An 8,907-nucleotide genomic window follows, 5' to 3' on the forward strand; every position below is an offset into this window, starting at 1 on the left:
GCCGGCCCCCACCTGTCATCCCTAACCTCGGGATTTGACCGTGGCTGCGACGGCGCTGACCGGCGCTAGCTCACCGATGGTGAGCTCAACTGTGACGACCATGGTACCAAAACAATCACAAGGACTAGCCGCGTCGACCAGTGGGATTTCGGAGGTAAATTACAACACGGAGCTAGGCTTACGCCGTCCATGGCGGACGCGGTGGCACGGCGATGTTACGCCGGCGAAACAAGGGCGGTTGAGATCAATCAAAAAGCTTAGAAAGGATCAGCAGCTCACAGTGATCACGCTGATGTGCTTGGCGCAGTCGGAGATGGCCTGGAGTAGCCTGGCCACGGTGAAGGCAGTCGCGGCGGGGCTCCGACCGGTCACGGAGAAGACGGATTGCGCCGGGCGATTCCGGCCAACACCAGCGACGAGAGCTAGTCGAGGAGGAGCGCAAGAACAATGCGATCGTTTTGACGTAGCTAAGAACGACAGACGCGGCTTGACGAGACCAACGGCGAGCGGCGGAGCTACGCGGTGGCGGAGCAGAGCAGAGGGAAGAAATGGGAGCGACGGCGACGACGGTGGCTATTTATAGCCCGGAAGGAGGCGTACGGTGTCGCCAACGCACAGGCGGACTCGCCACGGTGACAACAGCGTGTCACCGCGCGTGAAAGCGGCGAAGAAGGGCGGCGGCAAGCTGACTGCGTGGCGCCGGCGGTGAGCAGTGAGGTGGAGGTGAAATTTTGAAAAATTTACTAAACTGCCATTGCGTCCATTTCTCAAATTACTCTCAAATTTTCTAAAGAAGTTGAAAATCTTCAAAAATGAAAGTTGCTCAACTTTTCAAGTACTACAACTTTGGTTTAAGAAACATTTTCAAATTCTGCCTCCATTTTGAAATTCAAATTTGGGGTACATTTAAAGATTTGAATCAATTCAAAATTACTCCAAATTTTATATGTAAACTTGAAAAACTTTGAATACCAAAGTTGATCCTTATAAAATAATCTCCAACTTTGCTTTTTGCCTCAACCCCAAATTCCTCATGGATTTTGAATTAGTTAAAAAGGGGCAAAAAGGACTTTTATAATTTGAATGTGAATTCAAATTTGATTTGTCTTCCTTTTTCTTAGATTTTGATTTTTGACCAGTAACATGGCCCATTAGGGTTATTTGAGTCAAATGACACATGGCCTCACATGAACACATGAAATTTGACCCTTGTGGTCATGATCTGTATTTAGGGTTTTTGAAACACATCACATGAAATAACAACATTATGAAATAAACCTTATTTAGTGAATGCATTCAAAACTTTATACTATATGAATGCTTTGCAATGCACATGATGACATGTAAAATTTTAGTATTAGGTCAAAACACCAGAGGTGTTACAGCAGGGAGCTCAGCCAGCGGCATCAATGGCGGCCGCGACTAGAGTGCGCGCGCGACGCCACAGGGTGAGGATGGGAGAGTGGAGAGGCGAGTGAGTGGTAGAGCAGCTCGGGCACTCGGTTGGAGGGGCAGGGCATGAGGCAGCACGTGGCGTAGAGCTTGGACGCGCGTTGGCCATGGTGGGGGCACGCTCGGTGCATGGTTGCCATGGAGACAATTCATCGAGCACGTGGCGTGCGTCTCCGTGCCCAACTTGGAGTCCATTCTTTGGCATATTCCGTGCCGATTCTAACCTTGGCTCCAGTAGAAAAGTTGCTCTACTCAGGAAGCTCTACAAACTTGATTAAGGGGTCACATCTATTAGGTCTTTGGAACAACAGTTAATTAATGTCCAATTAGCAAGTGTCAATGCATTGACAGTGATTAACAAACTCCCAAAATTGAGGGTCAAAACAAGGTCCAACGAGTGTCATCTTTATACATGCTCTTCGCCATCATGTACACTCCAACTTTTATCTTTGGACCAACTCAAGTTGCTTAATGAATTTTGGAGAACGCGGAATGCCAACGTCGTTGCTTAGCGAAACTCCAGACTTAGAATAATTCTAAGTGCTGAAGAGTGCATCAGAATCAATCTTGTGACCTTTGTTTGTCAAGCTTAGAGATATATTTAGACTTGGGTCCTTAAATAAAGTTTGTAGTAAACAAACTATACTACAACTTTTATTTAAGGTCAAACCTTGTATCTTGAATATAAACCATTCTTTTACTTTGGTCAAAGCAGCATCTCGTTAACCCTAGAATTAGAGTTTTCGACCAATTGAGGCCTTTTCTTGACATGTGCTCAACACAAACCCTTCATGACTTTTGTTGTAGAGTTCAATTAGAGTTGTTTGAGCAAGGTTGCAAGGTTTGGTTGACTTAATAGGTTTCCATCCACTTGATAAAGCAATTCATGCAAAGATATGACTTATCATTTCATGTTACTTTTTGATTCTAAACTTCATGAAACTTTTCCAGTGATCCATATAGATGGGTATTGATGTGAGAGACATGAAGATATTCCAATAACACCAACCAAGCATATATCTTGAAAAGGGCCTATATGTAAAGCAAGGGTGCAATATCCGAGTTTAGGTTGGGGCTTATTTCCATAGGTTTGACCTTGACATCTCCATCGTCACTTAATCTGTCATGTTTGAGCTCAAACCCACAGCTTAACTGGTGACAAACACCTAGGGTGTTACACTGCACGCTCTCAAGGCTTGTTTGGATTGCACCCTGGATCGATTGTGGCTGAGCAAACACCTGCTTGAAGGTTGCCTGTACTGCGTTTGCTTTGAACCCTAGATACCATAGTTTTTAAGGCGTCGCCTAGGCGACCACTAGGCGTCGCCTAGGTGTCCAAGCGGGATTCCAAACGGGGCGTCGCGGTCACCGCACCCTCATCGCGTATGGCGTCGCCTCACGGCTGAAGGCGTCGCCTCGGCGTAGATTTCGCTGAGGCGGACGTCGCTGGACGAAAAAGCACGCGAGAAACAGCAGCGCCGCGTGCTCGCGTGGGAAAAGAGCGAAGCGATGTGCGCGCATGGGAAAAGAAGCAGCTGCACACGTACACCTCCCGGCTCCCGCCAACCCAATCCCCATCGCTTCAGTTGAGAGAGGGAGAGGGAGAGGGAGAGGGAATGGAAGGAGAGAGGAAGAGAGAGGAGAGCAGCGGCACACCTAGAATCCGGCGCCGGCGCGGCGCAGGCGACTGCCCCCGCACGACTCCGTCCCGTCCGCGACCCGCCTGCGCGAGCGTGACTCCGTCCTGTCCGCGACTCCATCCCGTCCGCGACTCCAGCCCTATCTGCGACCGACTCCCGCTCCGTCCGCCACGACCCGCGTGCAGCCCCACGACCGACTCCGACTCCGGCCCCGTCCCCAACCACGACTTTGCTCTGCGACCGCACGATTGGCAGTTACATCCTCCCCTCCTCTTTCCTCTGCTGCTCTGCAGCTCTCCTCTTGCTCCCCCTTCTTCCTTTGCTCTTCCTTCGCCTCGTTCCCATGCTCTGCTCCTTCCTGTGCTCTACTTTGCTTTCTCTGCTTTGCTCGTTTCTCCTATTTATGAGTTACAGTTTGATAGATGGAATGGATACACATACTGAACAGCAGTATGTGTATGGCGTCGCCTCACCGCGCACCTAATTCGCCTAGGCGTCCAGAAGGGTGTGGAGCGCCGCACCTCGCCTTACCGCCTTAAAAACTATGCTGGATACACGCCTGGACCAGGCAAGGGCGGCCACAGCCAGGCCATAAAAAATGAGCGCCTGGGTATAGGAGCAGGTTGCCTGGTGATAATTAATAATGTATGACGCCTCTTCCATCTTTCTTTCCTTTTCTTTTTTTCTTTAGCTTCTCGGTGAAATGATGTCATCTATGTTTTGTTCTTTTTTTCTGTTTTCTATTATATCACTCAACATCGCTTATCACGGTGTCATTGCTATGTTTAATTTCTATTTGTTCCATAATTATCTGCACGAATTGTTATAAATAAAATATTAAAAATAATTATATTTTTATGTATATTATTTATATACATAAAAATCATTGATTTATATTACTCTAACAATATTAGTTGTATACATAAGAAAATATATTCTCTCTCTTTACTAAACTTGTCGGGCACAGATTTCCAACCAAACACATCGTCTCTCTACTTGTCTCGTGAGGCAAATTTCATTGAAACTCCGAACAACTCTCATGCAACACATTTTACCAGGCAAGTCATGTAGTCTCCAACCAAACAGGCCCTCAGCCTCTCACGCTGTGTCCGGTTGCTCTTGCCACCTCGGACTCAGCCTCCCGATGTAACACCTCTGGTGTTTTGACCTAGCACTAAAATTTGACATGTCATCATATGCATTGTAAAGCATTCATATAGTATAAAGTTTTGAATGCATTCACTAAATAAGGTTTATTTCATAATGTTGTTATTTCATGTGGTGTGATTCAAAACCCTAAATAAAGATCATGGCTACAATGGTCAAAATTCATGTGATCATGTGAGGTCATGTGTCTTTTGACTCAAATAACCCTAATGGGCCATGTTACTGGTCAAAAATCAAAATTTAAGTAAAAGGAAGACAAATCAAATTTGAATTCAAATTCAAATCACAAAAGTCCTTTTTGCCCCTTTTGATTAATTCAAAATCCATGTGGAATTTGGGGTTGAGGCAAAAAGCAAAGTTGGAGATTATTTTATGTAGATCAACTTTGGTATTCAAAGTTTTTCAAGTTTATATATAAAATTTGGAGTAATTTTGAAATGATTCAAATGCTCAAATGCACCCCAAATTCAAATTTCAAAATGGAGGCAGAATTTGAAAATATTCCTAGAAGCAAAGTTGTAGAGTTTGAAAAATTAAATAACTTTCATTTTTGGAGATTTTCAACTTCTTTGGAAAATTTGAGAGTAATTTGAAAAATGGACTCAGTGGCAGTTCTATAAATAGTTCAAAAATCAAAATCCACCTCTCTGCTTGCCGCCGGCGCCACGCGGATGTCGCCGCCAATCAGATTTCGCCGCTTCCTCGCGCCTTGACACGCAGCTGGTGCCGTGGCGGGTCCATCCGTGCGCTGTCGTCACTGGGCAGTCCCTTCCTGGCTATAAATAGCAACAGTCGCCGCCGTCGTCCCCGTTTTTCTCCTCTGCTCTGCTCCGCCGCCAGCTAGCTCTGCCACTCGCCGTAGCCATCGTCGAGCAGTCTCCGTCGTGCCCAGCTATGCCAACGTGATTGCCTCAGTCTTGCGCTTCTCTACGACTTGCTCACGCCGCTTGAGTTGGCCGGAGTCGCCCGGTGCAACAGCTTCTTCCCCGAGCCTGGCCGGAGCTCCGCCACCATCGCCTCAACGTGGCCAGGCCATTCCAGACCGCCTCTACCTTCACCAAGCCCACCGACGTGACCGTGGTGAGCTACTGAACGTGATGTTCACTTCGCTTTTGACTCTACCACATTTTTGCCGGGGTTACGCCGTGAGTCGACGTGCTTGAGCCGCCATGGCTGGCGTGGAGTCTTCTCCGGTGTACCTTTTGCCATTCCAAGGACGGGGATGGGTTCGTAGGAGTGTGTAGATCATTTGGGTGAGGTCTGCCTCGCCGAAGCATCACCATCGGCGCATTTTGGGGCCGGCCAGTGAGGGCAGCGCCGCCATGAGCTGTATGAGTCGCTGACGGGTGGGGTCAGCCTGTCAGTGAGAAGGAAGGAGAAGAACAGTGAAATTTTGTATTTTCTGATTTTGAATAGTGCTAGATCTTTGGAAATTTGTAGAAAAATAATCATAGCTCCAAAAATTCTAAAATTTTGTGTGTAGCCTCTGTACATGCTCTAGTTTGGTTTAAAAATTTGAAACTTGAAATTTGAATATATTTTTAATGTTCAAATATTCAGTCCATTAATTAATAAATGCAATTTCCATGATTTTTGTAGGTCACTGAATAATTCCAAAAATTATAAAATTTGTTTTGGTACACTAATTTGTCATGGGGAAGCTTACATAAAATTTCCAGGTCATTTGGAAAAAGTTCATTTTTGGGCTTAATTCCAAATTAATTCAAAAATAAATAAAGACAAACCCTAAGTGTTTGATTAGTGTTGGATCTTGTTTTGGTCATGTTTTGTGACTAGTAGGGTTTCAAGATTCATTTGGTCAAGTCACATGTGTGGTTCTTGACGGTAGAATTGCAAGTTGGTTTTGTTGGCTTGCAACTGTACCGTGAAGGAAAGTCGTATTCGAGGTGTTTTTACATTTCATGTACCGTGAAAGCATCATGTTTACATTATCATCATGTTAAAGCATATGTTATCATTTCATGTAGAATCCGAGAGTGAAACGATTCTAGTTGAACAAGTTCTGGAAGAATCACCGGTTGTCACGGGATTCGATAATCGTGATACTGATCCGGAACCTGAGATCGTCAACGAAGGCAAGCCCCGGTTTATGCATTAAACCCTTACCTTGTTTACTTTGAAAAGTTTATCACCTATGTTACTTATTGCATTAAGTTGATATGTCAAATGTTACGTACTTGATGCATTGCCTACCTTGTTAATTGTTTACCATCCTTGAAGATGTTTTCATTTACAAAGGCGTAGAATGCTTAGTATGCTTTATGATAGGCTTTCAAAATAAAAGTTTCGATACAATCAAAGATGGCATACTAGCCAAAGAAAGAAAGAAGGTAGAATGAACTAGAGACTAGTCGGGTGACTTATCTTGAATGTTGGGTAATGTTGCCGACTATATCGCTTAAAGGCCACTCATTGTGGATCTTCTGAACGAGACACTTTGTAGTACTGGTCACATACTCCGATAAGCCTACTTTGGCTAATCTGATACTAAGACAAATGCCCATGCACTGGGAGTGGAGAGATGGTGGGAGTAGCGTGTACCATCGTGGCTAGAATGTGGCCAGATTTGAGGTGTGCTGTACTCTCGGGTGGCGTGGAGATGGCTTAGTATAGGAGGATCCGGTAGCAAGGTTGATATATGCAAGATTGAGTTCTACATATGTCGTGTGATAAGGAATCCCCAGCTGGGACTTGAATCAATTCGAATTGCCGGTGCTCCGTGGATATGGAGACTCGATTCATTACAGAAGCAAATGCAGGACTGGTGAATTACTAAAATATGAGAAAGAATGGAATGAGAAGGAATGGAATATGGGAAATGTACATTTAGTTTGAGATAATGAACTAAAAGGACTTAGTGGTAAAACTTGAAAATAGAATGAAGAATAGTAAGCTTTTGGCAAAGAACTTTTGAATCTTGCTATATCCTTACCTTGCCTCTAACCCCTGCATCTCTAAAGTCTTACACCCCATTACGTCGGGTTAGTCTTGTTGAGTACCTTTGTACTCAGGGTTTGTTGACCCTTGTTGCAGGTGAGTCGCATGCGTAGGCTTGTTTTGGTCCCTGCTGCATGACTGTGTTTGAAGTCAATGACGATGAGGAGTGATGAATGGCCTTTGGACAAGGCACTAGTTTGTATGATAAATAATGTTAATGTAATATTATCCTGCTACTATGGTTGTATGACACTTATCGTATTGTAAGTTTGAAAACAACTGGTTTGTAACTATGTTATCTTAAGACTTCCGCTATCTTTTACTCTGGTATATATATTTGAATAAACTGTTGTAATCTGCAATGTCTGTGATTGGGATCCTGTTTGAAAAGAGAATCGTGGATGATTCGGGTTTCCCGAGGACACCCGACAGACCTGTTGAGTTGTTGGGAACTCGTGAATGCTATCCGAGGTCTGTTAAGACAACGATAGGTGCACATGGGCCCGATTCCTTAGGAGGTTCTACCACACCCGAGTCTGTCTCGCTCTCGCACACCCAAACCCTGCACAGCGCGCACAACTATATATATATGTCCATGTCTCACATCTCTGCAGACCGCCGCAACCAAACAAGCACACGTCCACGATCCACGATGGTCCGGATAGTCGACATCGAGCGTGGCCCCGGGGACAGGGAGCAGGACGAGGATGCCTTGCCGATAGAGGAGGTCCAGATGACGTTGCCGACCGGCGATGACACGACGTTGCCAGTGTGGACGTTCCAGATGTGGGCGCTCGGGCTTTGTGTCCTGCGTGCTCATGAGCTTCCTCAACCAGTTCTTCTCGTACCGCACCGAGCCCATCATCGTGACGCAGATCACCGTGAAGGTGGCCTCGCTCTCTCTGGGCCACTTCCTCGTGCGGTACACGGCGCGGCGCTTGAGCACGGTACACGGCCAGGCGCGTGATCACCATGCCGAAGTCGATGAGCACGTTGGTGGCGCCGAGCTGTCCCTGGTCTCCCGGACCGTGTCCCGGTACGGCGGTGTCCCGGTATGAAGGCTTGAGGGTAGCGGCACGGGTGAGCAACTGCGATGGCGCGAACCGGAGCGGAGGCGCGTGAGGAGACCTCCAGCGTAGGTAAGCTCACGCAGCGCTGCGAGCGCGGCGGTGCAGGCGAGCTCTGGCGGCCGCGTGGGCTAGCGTGCTAACAGAGCCAGTGGAGCTACTGTTACTGATGCAGTGCAATAGCTTTCGGCACGCCACGACATCAGCACGTTCCACCCGGCGCCGTCACTCGCGTCCCGGATCATGCACGCGCATGGCATGCGCGACAACATCGCGGCCTACAACCTCTCTAGGATGGGATCCGCCGCCGTGCTCATCGACGTGGACCTCGCCCGGAGCACCATGCATGCGCGGTCCCGGTCCCAGTCCCAGTCCCCGCGGCGCTCGACGCTGGCGCTCGTCATCTCCACGGAGTGCATCACGCCCAACTGCTACGCAGGCGTCGATAGGTCGATGATGCTGGGCCACTACCCCTTCCACTGCGGTGGCTCGGCCGTGCTGCTCACCATCGACCCGGCGCTCCGTGGGCGCGCCAAGATGGAGCTCCGCGTCGTGGAGAGCACCACCATCGCCGCCGCTGATGATGCCACTCGGCCATCGTGCAGCACGAGGACGGCAACGGC

The sequence above is a fragment of the Miscanthus floridulus genome, chromosome 5 (assembly GCF_019320115.1).
Source record: "Miscanthus floridulus cultivar M001 chromosome 5, ASM1932011v1, whole genome shotgun sequence".
Classification (NCBI taxonomy): domain Eukaryota; kingdom Viridiplantae; phylum Streptophyta; class Magnoliopsida; order Poales; family Poaceae; genus Miscanthus; species Miscanthus floridulus.